Source organism: Sus scrofa, chromosome 11, assembly GCF_000003025.6.
Source record: "Sus scrofa isolate TJ Tabasco breed Duroc chromosome 11, Sscrofa11.1, whole genome shotgun sequence".
NCBI classification, from domain to species: domain Eukaryota; kingdom Metazoa; phylum Chordata; class Mammalia; order Artiodactyla; family Suidae; genus Sus; species Sus scrofa.
Window position 1 is genome coordinate 53,921,668 of NC_010453.5, and position 14,729 is coordinate 53,936,396.

Consider the following 14,729-nt stretch of genomic DNA (forward strand, 5'->3'; position numbering starts at 1 on the left):
ACTATAACTCAGATGAGGGAAAAAGGAAAAACCCCAGAAAAACAGCTAAGCCATGAGGAGAGTCTCAGACTCCAGGAAAAAGACTTTAGAATGTTGATGCTGAAGATGATGCAAGACATTGGAAATAAACTGGAGGCAAAGATGGATAACTTACAAGAAACACTGACCAAAGAGATACAAGATATCAAACTTAAACAAGAAGAGATGCAAAATACAATAACTGAAATATAAAAATCACTAGAAGCAGTAACAGCAGAATACAGCAGAATAAGAACAAATAAGTGAGGTGGAGGACAGATGATTGGAAATTACGGATGCAGAAGAGAAAAGAGAAAAAAGACTGAAAAGAAATGAAGAGAGTCTCAGAGAACTCTGGGACAACGTGAAACACACCAACATCCATATTATAGGGGTGCCAGAAGGAGAAGAGAGAGAGAAGGAGACAGAAAAAATATTCCAAGAGATCATAGCTGAAAACTTCCCTACCATGGGGACGGAATCACTCACTCAAATCCAGGAAGCACAACGAGTACCATACAAAATAAACCCAAGGAGGAACACCCTGAGACACATACTAATCAAACTGACCAAAATTAAAGACAAAGAGAAAATCTTGAAAGCAGCTAGGGAAAAGAAACAAATAACATACAAGGGAACCCCAATAATGCTATCGGCAGATTTTTCAACAGAAACTCTGCAGGCCAGAAGGGAGTGGCATGATATACTCAACGTGATGAAAGGAAAAAACCTCCAACCAAGATTACTCTACCAAGCAAGGCTCTCGTTCAGATTTGAAGGAGAAATCAAAACCTTCTCAGATAAGCAAAAGCTGAGAGAATTCAGCAGTACTAAACCAGCCATACAACAAATACTAAAGGAACTTCTCTAGGCAGAAAAGAACAAGAGAAGAAGGAAAGGAAAAAGAGCAGCAAAAACAAATCCAAAGCAATTAATAAAATAGCAATAAGAACATACATATCAATAATTACCTTAAATGTGAATGGACTGAATGCCCCAACCAAAAGACATAGACTAGCTGAATGGATACAAAAGCAAGACCCATATATATGCTGTCTTCAAGAGACCCACTTCACTTCTAGGGACACATACAAATTGAAAGTGAGAGGATGGAAGAAAATATTTCATTCAAACGGGGATCAAAAGAAAGCTGGAGTAGCAATACTCATATCAGACAAAATAGACTTTAAAATGAAGAATGTTTTAAGGGACAAAGAAGGACATTACATAATGATCAAAGGATCAATCCAAGAAGATGATACAACGATTTTAAATATCTACGCACCCAAAACAGATTCAAAACAATATATAAGGCAACTTCTAACAACCTTAAAAGGACAAATCGACAATAACACAATCATAGTGGGGGACTTTAACACCCCTCTTACAGCAATGGACAGATCAACCAGACAGAAAATCAATAAGGAAACACAGGCCCTGAATGAAGCATTAAACCAGATGGACTCAATAGATATTTATAGCACATTCCATCCAAAAGCAACAGAATACACATTCTTCTCAAGTACACATGGAACATTCTGTAAGATTGATTATATCCTGGGCTACAAATCCAACCTTGGTAACTTTAAGAAAATTGAAATCATATCAAGCATCTTTTCCAACCACAAGGCTATAGGACTGGAAATCAACAACAAGGAAAAAACCGCAAAAAACACAAACATGTGGAGACTCAACAACATGCTACTAAACAACCAATGGATCACTGAAGAAATCAAAGAGGAAATTAAAAAATGCCTAGCAGCAAATGACAATGAAGATAGAAAACTCGAAAACCTATGGGATGCAGCAAAAGCCGTTCTAAGAGGGAAGTTTATAGCAATAGAAGCCCACCTCAGGAAACAAGAAAAAGCTCAAATAAACAAGCTAACTTTACATCTAAAGCAGGTGGAATGAGAAGACCAGAAAAGACCTAAAGTTAGTAGAAGGAGAGAACTCACAAAGTTCAGAGCAGAAATCAATGAAATAGAAACAAAGAAAACCATAGAAAAGATCAATGAAACGAAAAGCTGGTTCTTTGAAAAGATCAACAAATTGATAAACCCCTAGCCAGACTTATCAAGCAAAAAAGAGCGAAGACTCAAATCAATAAAATTAGAAATGAAAAAGGACAAGTAACAACAGACACCACAGAAATACAAAGGATCATAAGAGACTACTATATGCAACTATATGCCAATAAAATGGAAAACCTAGAAGAAATGAACAAATTCTTAGACAAGTACAATCTTCCAAGACTAAACCAAGATGAAATAGAAAAGATGAATGGACCCATCGCAAGAACTGAAATTGAAACTGATTTAAAAACGTCCAACAAACAAAAGTCCAGGACCAGATGGCTTCACAGGCAAATTCTATCAAACATTTAGAGAAGAGCTAACACCTCTCCTTCTGAAACTATTTCAAATAATTGCGGAAGAAGGGATACTCCCAAACTCATTCTATGAGGCCACCGTCACCCTGGTACCAAAACCAGACAAAGACACCACAACAAAAGAAAACTACAGGCCAATGAACATCGATGCAAAAATTCTCAACAAAATACTAGCAAACTGTATCCAACAAATACATTAATAGGATTGTACATCATGATCAAGTGGGATTTATCACAGGGATGCAAGGGTTCTTCAATATCCGCAAATCCATCAGTGTGATACACCACATTAACAAACTGAAGAATAAAAACCATATGATCCTCTCCATAGACGCAGAAAAAGCCTTTGACAAAATCCAACACCCATTTCTGATAAAAACCCTTCAGAAAGTGGGCATAATGGGAACCACCCTCAACATGATAAAGGCCATATATGACAAACCCACTGCAAACATCATTCTCAATGGTGAAAACCTGAAAGAATTCCCACTGAGATCAGGAACAAGACAAGGAGGTCCCCTCTCGCCACTACTCTTCAACATAGTTCTGGAAGTCCTAGCCACGGCAATCAGAGAAGTAAAAGAAATAAAAGGAATCCAAATTGGAAAGGAAGAAGTAAAACTATCGCTATTTGCAGATGACATCATACTGTACCTAAAGAATCCTAAAGACTCTACCAGAAAACTGTTAGAGCTCATCCACGAATTTGGCAAAGTGGCAGTATACAAAATCAATACACAGAAATCGATAGCGTTTCTATATACTAACAATGAAAGAGCAGAAAAAGAAATTAGGGAAGCAGTCCTGCTTCCCATCGCATCCAAAAGAATAAAATACCTAGGAGTAAACCCACCTAAAGAGACAAAAGACCTGTACTCTGAAAACTATAAGACACTGATGAAAGAAATCAAAGATGACACAAAGAGATGGAAAGATATACCATGCTCCTGGATTGGAAGAGTTAATATAATCAAAATGACTCTACTACCTGAGGCAATCTACAGATTCAAGGCAATCCCTATCAAATTACCAAGGACATTTTTCACAGAATTTGAACAAAATATTTTAAAGTTTGCTTGGAAGCACAAAAGAGCCAGAATAGCCAAAGACATCCTGAAAAAGAAAAATGGAGCTGGAGGAATCAGGCTCCCGGACTTCAGACTATACTACAAAGCAACAGTCATCAAAACTGCATGGTACTGGCACAAAGACAGACATATAGATCAGTGGAACAGGATAGAAAGCCCAGAATTAAACCCATGCACTTACAGCCAACTAATCTATGACAAAGGAGGCAAGACTGTACAATGGAGAAAGGACAGCTTGTTCAATAAGTGGTGCTGGGAAAACTGGACAGCCACATGGAAAAGAATGAAATTAGAACACTCCCTAACACCATACACAAAAATAAACTCCAAATGGATGAAAGACCTAGATATAAGACCAGACACTATCAAACTCCTAGAGGAAAACATAGGCCAAACACTCTCTGACATAAACGACAACAACATCTTCTCAGATCCACCTATCAGAGTATTGACAATAAAAAGAAAAATAAACAAATGGGACCTACTCCAACAAGTTTCTGCACAGCAAAGGAAACCCTAAACAACTCACAGAATGGGAGAAAATCTTTGCAAGTGAATCGAATGGCAAGGGATTAATCTCCAAAATTTATAAACACCTCCTACAGCTCCATACCAAAAAAACAAACAACCCCATCCAAAAATGGGCAGAAGATCTAAACAGACAGTTCTCCAAAGAAGACATACAGATAGCCGAGAAACACATGAAAAGATGTTCAGCATCACTCATTATTAGAGAAATGCAAGTCCAAACCACTCTGAGGTACCACCTTACACCAGCCAGAATGGCCATCATCCAAAAGTCTACAAACAATAAAAGCTGGGGAGGGTGTGGAGAAAAAGGAACCCTAGTACACTGTTGGTGGGATTGTAAATTGGTGCAACCACTGTGGAAAGCAGTATGGAGATTCCTCAGAAAACTACATGTAGAACTCCCATTTGATCCAGCAATCCCACTCCTGGGCATCTATCCAGAGAAAACCACGACTCACAAAGACAAATGTACTCCAATGTTCATTGCAGCACTATTTACAACAGCCAAGACATGGAAACAACCTAAATGTCCATCAACAGAGGAGTGGATCCAGAAGAGGTGGTACATATACACAATGGAATATTACTCAGCCATCAAAGAGAATGAAATACCAGCATCTTTAGCAACATGGATGGACCTAGAAACTATCATGCTAAGTGAAGTCAGCCATACAATGAGACACCAACATCAAATGCTTTCACTGACATGTGGAATCTGAAAAAAGGACAGATTGAACTTCTTTGCAGAACAGATGCTGACTCATAGACATTGAAAAACTTATGGTCTCTGGAGGAGACAGTTTGGGGTGTGGAGGGATATGCTTGGGCTGTGGGATGGAAATCCTGTGAAATCAGATTGTTATGATCATTATACAACTACAGATGTGATAAATTCATTTGAGTAATAAAAAAAAAATGAAAAAAAAAAGACTGAGGGTGAGGTACATTGCTAATTTTTTTTTTTCTTTATAGGGCCACACCTGCAGCATATAGAAGTTCCCAGGCTAGGAGTCTAATCGGAGCTGCGGCTGCTGCCTACGCCACAGTCATGGCAATGCCGGATCCTTAACCCACTGAGCAAGGCCAGGGATGGAACCCATATCCTCATGAATCCAAGTTGCATTTGTTAACTGCTGAGCCATGAAACAAACTCCTAAAAATACTTTTTTAATATGTAATTTTAAATGTTGGAATCATATGAATGTCTTAATACTCACAAAAGTAATATAAAATAAAATGCAAAACAAATAAAACGCTATAAAATATAGTTATTTGCATAGATAAGATACTATATTTAAAAATGATTTTGTTCTAGTAAGCACTCTCCAAGTAAAATTTATCTCTAGAAGTTGCTGCCTTTCAGTTCAAGGTTTCGTTTTTCTTAATTCATATTTTAAATTGTCTAAATTCTGAGGTACTGGCTATGTTTATACTATGAAAGGTTTATGATTGCTCAATTTATTGGAAACCTAGAAGTATTTGATTTACCTGTACCATTATTAAATAGACTATTATGATCATGCTGACTAAAAGTAACATTTGGCATATTTCAATGAAACTCCTTTCAAGTATACAAATGCAGTGCACTGTAACAACAGGTTTCACAGCTCTATTAAAAGTATTCTGTAAAATAAGTTGCTTATCACTTTTAGGCAATGACTCCTTAAAACTGTAAAGTTTGACTTCTGAGTCTAAAAATAAGCATAAACTTTTATTATTATATTACATTTCCCACTTGCCTGTCTGTATAAATGTGTACTGTTCTCATTTTTTTCCACTGCAAGGATGGCAGATGCATAAATCCTCTCTATTTGCAAACCTCAAGTCAGCATTAAAAATGATAAACAATATTTCTGTGTTTGAAAATGGCCTTGTTGAGGCTGAGAAAGTACCAGAGGCAATTAAATACTTTTTTTTTTTTGGTCACTGCTTATTATAAGGTTTCATTTTTCCATCTCTGTGTTTAATATGGAATAAAAATAAAATGAGATGAACTAATATTAATGAAACCCTTAAGTAAGTAATGGAGGTGAAAAGTTCAACAAGCAATAGAAAACTCAATATCGAGGGAAAGGGAATATATGACAATGAATGTTTATCCACATATTAGCTTGGATGGATAGAGTACATCATTTGTAATTCTGAGAGCTCGGGTTCAGTTTTCACATAAGTTTTTACTTTATGTAATAGCAAGAAGCTCTATTCCATCATTTTGGATCTTTCAAATATGTATGAGTTTTTTAAAAATCAGGTAGGCGGGTTTGAGGGCCAATTTGCTTTTATTTGAACACCTATCAGACTCAACATTCTATTCTCAATGGCTGGATGAAGCAGGGGAGTGATGATATGAAATAACATTTTTCAATGTGTACAACTTAGTAGACAACATGAGTAAAACATTAACCTGCCAGAGGTAAGACAGTGTTCTGGCTCCATAATTCAGGAAATGCTCAGCAGAGGTTTATTTTCAGCCCAGCTACAATCCCGAAGTGATTTTTTTTCCATCAAGAGAACTTGATTGTACACACTTATCTATTACGTAATGATTTTAATTTGTGTAAATTATCTCTGAACAATCTGCCACTCACCAAAAATTATTAGATAAATATTGATTTCATTATACCTTAGTATATGTTCAAAACTACAGACAAATTGCAAAATAGAACAAAGACATCTTGTATATATATGCTTTATCCATACTAACATTTTCGGCCATTTGTTTACTTATATAGCTCTCCCCAAATACACACATATTTTTGTTGTTGTTTTTCATAATTATGTAAGAGAAATTTGCAGATATTATATCCCATAATCTATCAATACTTCAGTATATTTTATGCTAATATTTAATGCACTCACAGACCTAGTCTAGAATCAGTTTGAGAAGGGAGTACACAAATGTGTCAATACCAGGAGGCATGTTTCATGGTTACCAAAGTAATAGTCAATAGCATTAACATAACAATTTTCTCATAAGGCTGGCCACTTTGAAAAGTGATAGTGACACACAGTCACATTTATTTCCCTTGAAAATATTTTTAAGTTGTTCAACAAAACTTAATGATCCTGTAAACTAAAATAGTCCTGAGAATTTCACAAGACTACAGATAACTCCTGGTTCTGGGCCCATTATAGCATTATTAAAATGGAAATGTCTTGTTGAACTCATACCTGTGGTGCACTCATTTTATTTTTTTGTTATTGTTATTTGATCCAATGATATATTTTCAGGCCTGATGAAACTCACCCTATATAATTTCTTGCACACCAGGTAATTAGACAATCAGTCATATCACTCCTCTGAGTTATTCATATTGCGATGGACTCATGGATTCTTTTGTATTCAGTGAATTATAATCCACTCTCATTATTATTTTGATGTTCAAATGCCCCATATTTGCCCTTGGAAATTCTTTAAGCTGGCTTTTGTGATTTTTTTCATGTCCAAATCATTCTTTGTGTTCTTATTTTCTGGTACAAAATTCCAGTCGCACTTTATACTTTCCCTCCCCTATCACAGAACCATGTAATTTTTTCATGGAAACCTCATTTCTGGACAACTGCAGAGGGATATTTTTAGAAACAAAGATCTAGACCTTCGTGTGCTCATTGTTATTTGAATGTTGCTGCATGCATGCCCTTATGGTGGACTGAGCAAGCTACACACACACACACAAATTTCTATTATCTATCCATCTATCTACCTCTGTTATCTATCAAAATCAGTGAGCATACAGATTTCTCAATTTCTATGTTTGTATCTCCCTTTTCAGACACAAAGTAACCAGTCTCCTGTTTTCCTCATACATGTTCAATCTGTTTTCAAACAAAGCCAGCACTGGCACTGCATGTGAATGCCCTGCTCAATATGCTTGGATTCTGACAACTCTTGTTGGGATTCTACCACTCCACCTCCCTCCACATCTCATCCTACTTGAACTCTGACACCCCACAAGTCTCCTCTTCCACCATGCAAATTCTTTCCTCAACTGCAGCTTAGAAAAATGTATAGAAGCCTCCTCCTCAAACTAACTGGACACTAACACCACACTGCAGAACTTGTATCCCTAACCTCCCATGTGGAATCCCCAATTCAGCAACAGCCTCAGGCCAGTTTGCACCCCTGCACTGATTCACTTCTTATTTCATACCCAAATCACTTCCACTCATCCCTGCACGGCTGCCCTTATGAACTCACACCGTTTCTGCTTAAATAATTATTAAAGTACATGCTTTAGTTTCAGAGATTACATTTCCTCAAAAATTTATTTATTTTTATTTTTTTGTTTTTTTTAGGGCCGCACCCATGGCATATGGAAGTTCCCAGGCTAGGGGTGGAAGTGGAGCTGCGGCTGCCAGCCTATGCCACAGTCACAGTAATGAGGGATCTGAGCTGCATCTGTGACCTATACTACAACTCACAGCAATGCCGGATCCCTGACCCACTGAGTGAGGCCAGGGATTGAACCTGCATCCTCATGGATACAAGTTGGATTCATTTCTGCTGCACTGCAACAGGAACTCTCTCCTCCAAAATTTAAAATTGACTGATGACTTAGTTAAACCTTCTTTGCAATTAAAATACTTCAGATTTTCTTAAACACTTTCAATTTTTAAACACAAATAAAAACAAAGCTACTACAAAAACTGATTAGCACTCAGACTAATCAGAGGCTTAGAGGCTGAATTAGTTACAAATATTTTAATATAAATAGGTATACTTTTTTTTCACATAGTTACACAGAAATAGAATTGTTGCAAACTTTTGTTCATGTTATTATACTCTCATTTAAATTTTCCCATGGTATTTTTATATTTATTTTCTCACAATGGTTACTTGTTTTCATTAGGTAATAGTACCAGTAACCTTGCTGAGAAATTTGACTATCTGCTCCATGTGCCTCATTATCTCCCAGCATTTCATCTGAGAAACCATCTTGAGTCTTGCAATCATTGTTATATAGTTTTAAAGCATCTCTATATGTTATAAAAAGGGACATACACACACAGATACATAACCACACTGACACATTATTATATTTTTTAACTTGAAAAGTAGACATCACTCTTTACCCACATTCCTTGGGGCATGATTTTTTTAAGTTACTATTATATTTCTATGATTCATCTATATTATTGTATTTACCCTAATTCAGTCATTTTACAGCCTTATGATACTCTGTCTTGATATGTTTAACAGAATATGTTTATAATTGCATCTCATAATTTTTAGCATTAAACATGAACGAATTAAAATATAACTTCAACATAAAAATAATGATTTACCATAGCACTCAGGTTTACTTTAAATTTTCTGTATGAAACAACACTTTGACTTTTGAATCTTATGACCAAGAAAGTTTAAGGTAACAATAAAAACATTTAATCCAATAACATTAACGTAATGAGTTTAAAATAGAGATTTTCTTAGGAGGCTTTTCTTCAAAATATTCAACAGCTCTATACATTATGTCACAGGGTTGATGCTATGTACAAAAATTTGCTTTTGTGAGATTTGAATTTTGGCTCATTCTGAGATATTTTTATTCTAACGTGATGCAGCACATCAAAATAAATTGTAGTTATTCTTTTTCCCTTCTTTTCCCTTTCTTTCCCTCCCTGAACATTCCAACGAGAAACCACTAGGTGGGGCTGAACAAATCAGGTGCTTGTGCATGCTTGTGTGCACACATGCATGCATGCGTGTGTGTGGTGTGCTGATAAGGAATCAAGGTACTCCCAAATCTGGAGTCAGAGATCAAGTAAGTACATTAAAGATAGTGTACAAATGAAACAGGCAGCCTGGCAAGTAGGGCTACTGGTACCACAACAAGATTAACCAAGAAGTCAGTCTAGGGCAGGGATATGATATGGTGGAGATGGCAGCAGCTGCTCAGCCTAAAGTATTGGATTTATAGCAGGAGGAGAAGGGTATCCTCTCAGGGAGGCTGCAACCTGGCTGAAGATATAATACCTAAAAGGAGGAAGGAGAATATCCTTGGAAGGCTGGTAGCTCAGAAGAGAGAGTTAGGAGATAAATAGAATGAACACAGCAAAGTATGGAGAACAGTCCACTATAGGATTTTAAAGGCTCAGAAGTATGAGAAGGGCATGCAAGAGGGGAGTGGGTAGAAATGGAGAAAGCTAAAATGAACCCTATCTTGGAGTTCCCGTTGTGGCATAGCAGAAATAAATCCAACTAGTATCCATGAGGTTTTGGATTTGATCCCTGGCCTTCCTCAGTGGGTCGGGGAGCCCACATTGCCGTGAGCTGTGGTGGATGTGGCTCAGATCCCGTGTTGCTGTAGCTGCAGATTAAGCTGGCAGCTGTAGCTCTGATTCGACCTCTAGCTGAGAACTTCCATATGTCACAGGTGTGGCCCTAAAAAGCACAAAAATAAATAAATAAATGAAGGAAAGAATAAATAAATAAATAAATAAAAGAACCCTATTTTGATGTATTTAAATTAGAAATATTGTAAAGTTGGAGATTTTAACATATCAAGATAGATACAGAAATAAATTTGTATACAGATTATATGCATATGCTCGTGTGTGTGTGTGTATGTGTGTGTGTGTGTGTGTGTGTGTGTATTGTGGGGGTTGTCTCTACTCCTGTCTACTGAAATATTCCTATGAGCAGTGACATATCAATAGCAATAAGCACACCTAGGGCCAAAATATTTGTTTTATACTCTACTCTCCATTAAAATAGTCCAGAATTCTCTGGCAAAATGCCTCATTTTAGGGGTGGGATAAGGAAAGTACGATGTGAGATTGGAGTATTTTCTACAACATAAAATAAAGAAGAGCTCTAAGAATGATGAGTGCATGCCAAAGGATACGGAAGCCAATTTAAAGAGATTTTCACTGTGAAGAATTTAAATGTCAAAATGATGATTTTAATGGGTTATACCCAATTAACTAAAGAATTCATGAATCCATACTAACAAAAATCAGTGAATAGTTTGATGAAGTCTCAGAATAGCTACATCCTAAGTACTTATATAAAAAAGAAAGGTAAAAAAGAATAACTTTAAAATGGATCATACTAGTATGTATCATCTTAATCAAGTGCTCAAAAGCAAAATCAATAAACAAGTAATGAGACAAATTGAAACGACATGCCCTTATAAGACTGGATGGGAAGGACACAGCATCACTTCTATGTTATATCTGCCAAAGTTGCTTAATCTGAATCTAATTATGATGAAATATTTGAGCATCCCAAATTGAAGGGCATTATATAAAACAAGGGGCTTTTAATATTCGCACATGTCATGAAAGTCAAGGAAAAACTGAGAACTGTTCTGAATGAATTAAACAGTAATCCCTTATAGCCAAAGTAGAAGATGCTTTTCTCACACATGATTTCCTTTGCTTTTCTCTGGGATCCAGGTCTGCTATATTCTCTTGGAAAGGAGATTTCTGGTCAGCAACCGCATGTTACTATTCGTTGAGACTAAATTTCCCAAGAGTTGCAGGAGATTTAGGCATTTTCCTTCAATAACACATCAGAGACTAGTATTTAAGTCTCTCTGTCCAGTATCATCTCATAGTTTTTAATGGTGGCAGAGTGTGGACAGGGTGAGCGCTCCCTGGAGCCAAAGAGTACAGAATAACAACAACAAAATTACCTCCTCAGATGCAGTTGTTTTGTAGAGTTGCAAATTAAGTACTTCAGGCTATCTATTCCCCCATTTATCAGGAAATGGAAGCCTATTGTAGGCAATTTTACCAAAACTCAGAGTTTATGGATGAATTTGCAGGATTATTTGAAAGAGTTCTCTCTCATCTGAAAGGTCCTGAGATTTGGATCCATAAAAGCTGTCAGGTATAAGTCGCAATTATGCAATTAACATCGCAATTATGCTTATGTCCATTGTGTTCAAAGAAAATGAAAGGGATATAACTACAGCAATAGCCTTTAAAAAAAAATCTTAATTCCATTTTGCTGCATCCTGAGGCAAGTCATTTAACTTTTATCCATTAATTTCTTATTTTATGTAAGGATATACTCTTGTCTCACAAGATTGTTTTGACAAATTAAAAATAAATGCACTGCAACCATAAAAATTGAAAAACAAAACTTCCTTTTAAGAAGTTCCTTTCCTTAATGATCTATGTTCTTAAAAACTGAAATTTTGATAATTTTGCTCAATAGGATATGTAAATTTTACACAGTATTCCATCTTTGGCATTTACATTTTTTTTCCCCAGTCACAGGAGTATGAACTGAAAACATACAGCACATTCACCTTTCCATGTGGATAAAATGAAAACATACATAAATAAACATACATAAATAATTGGGGGCATTTGTAAGGAAATAGATAGCCCTGATATCCACTATTCTATTCATATTCAAACAGATTTTATAAGATTTTATAATAAAGGAACATTCAGTTTAAAGTTTTGGAGTACTCCTAAACCTCAATTTAATTAAAAAAAAAACATGTTTGTAATTATACTAGTATATATACTAGACGTTCGCTAGAGTCCTTTTTTCAACTGTTCGGTTTGTTAAATTAAAAACTTTACTATAAAAGCTATGTATTACTTATTTTATTTAAGATAATGAATGCAATGTCAGCCAGACAGAGGAGATTTAAAGATATAAGCATAGATTTACAAAAAAAATTGGAGAGATAGGTAAAATAATAAACCATTGATTTGAGAGAATATTTAAAAGAATTTTCTAAGTTCTTGAATTCTATACATGATATAAAATATTAGTACATTTTGATAATATATTATTTGACTATTTCTTTTCATTATGATTTTGGGCTCTGCTACACTTATGTGAATGATGGAATAAAAGAAAAACAAATGAAAAGAATGAAAATACTGTGTGCAGGCACATATACATATAGACATACTTAAAATCACACCGTGTAAAACTTGAAAAACAATAATCACACCATGTTTGAAATAGTTGCCAAGAAATAATAGAAAATAAAATAAAACAAAACGTTTTATTGAAATATTATCTGGAGTAATTTCTGACAATTTTATAGCAGTAGAATTTGTTCTAGTACTTGTATGTGGAAATTTAATATTTGCAAAATGATAACAGAGAATACCCTTTCAAAGTTAATTAGATTAAGTGACTATAGCTACATAAGACAATGCATTATTTTGGTTTTTATTTTCCTATTGTAAATTTAATGTAGCTTGCTACAAATATATCAGTAAAAGTCTTATAAAATATAATTTCTTTACATTATCATCATACTACAATCCCGAAATAACCATTTCATTAATTGTGTGTCCATTCCACCAGATATTTCCCACATAAATATAAATATGCTGATAATAATGATGGTAATAATAACTATTCATATAGAAATGTGATAACGCTTAGCTTATTCTTTTATAATACTCCCTTACAGAAAGGAAAGCATATGGGTCATCTTTCCTATCAATCATATTTTGATTTAGTCATGCATGGATGACTCTACATGTATACATGTAGTTTTTCTTTTTTTCAGGGAAAATAAAAAAAGAAGGTGTACAAAAAAATCTAAACATAATTTATAGTTTTGGGATATTTTTATTTAATTTTTATTTTTTATGGCCATACCCATGGCATATGGAAGTTCCTGCATCAGGGTTTGAATCCAAGATGCAGATGCTGCCTGAGCCACAGCTATAGCAACACTGGATCTTTTAACCCGCTGTGCTGGGCTGGGGATCAAACCTGCACCTCTTCAGAGACCTGAGCCACTGCAGTCAGATTCTTAACCCACTGTTCCATGACAGGAACTCCTTTGTTTAATTTTTCATCTACTCTACTGAGTGGCTTTAAGTGAAATTGTTTCCATTATAGAGACATAGAAATAATAAATTTGATGTAGCTGAATAAGCACATTTCTTTGAATAATGTAGATTTTAAACGTGGTATTATGCAAGTAGAAAATGCCTTGATTTATATTTTTATTAGACAAATATGTGGCATATTTAAATTTATTTCATTGATTTTACTGTGTAATGAACTATACAGCAATGACATAATTATGCTCTGGATATATTAAGAAAGTAACTTAATTCAAGTTGCATAACTTTGTATTATGTGTTATGTGAGTAGTATATTTTTCCTAGGCTGGAATTTCATTTTTAAATTAAATTCTGAATACATAAAAATATTGTTAGATGAAAATCTTAAAAAATAAATTCTAATTGTTTTAAAGACAATATTTTGGTCATAATTGTCAAATATTAGCTGATACAGACACTATTTGGAGGAAGGAGGGGAAATTATATATTTTGAAGCAAAACATGAACTTATAGTTTTTAAGAAAATCTGTGTGGGTAACCTAACATATATTAAAGATTCTTTTTTTTTCCAATTTGGTAATGTCATATTGAATTGTATTTACTACTATATAGTTTAGTAACAACAGTGAGGGAGTATTAAACTAGTTCTTTTATACATTGTATGACATTTTACAAGAGAAAGAATGTTTTTACAGGTTTCTCCTTTGCTCTCTTTATAATACAAGACCATAAGTACAGACACAAAAAGTGTATATGGACCGTGAAAAATATGGATTAAGGAAGGTAAGGAATATTAGAGGCAGAAATAATATGTTGAATGCACACTTAGAGTATTGTCTTATTTTTCCCCAAATTTGTGTGTCACTGTGGGTAAATCTTCCAGTTTTATTACACCAGATCATAGTATTCCTAACAATAAAATA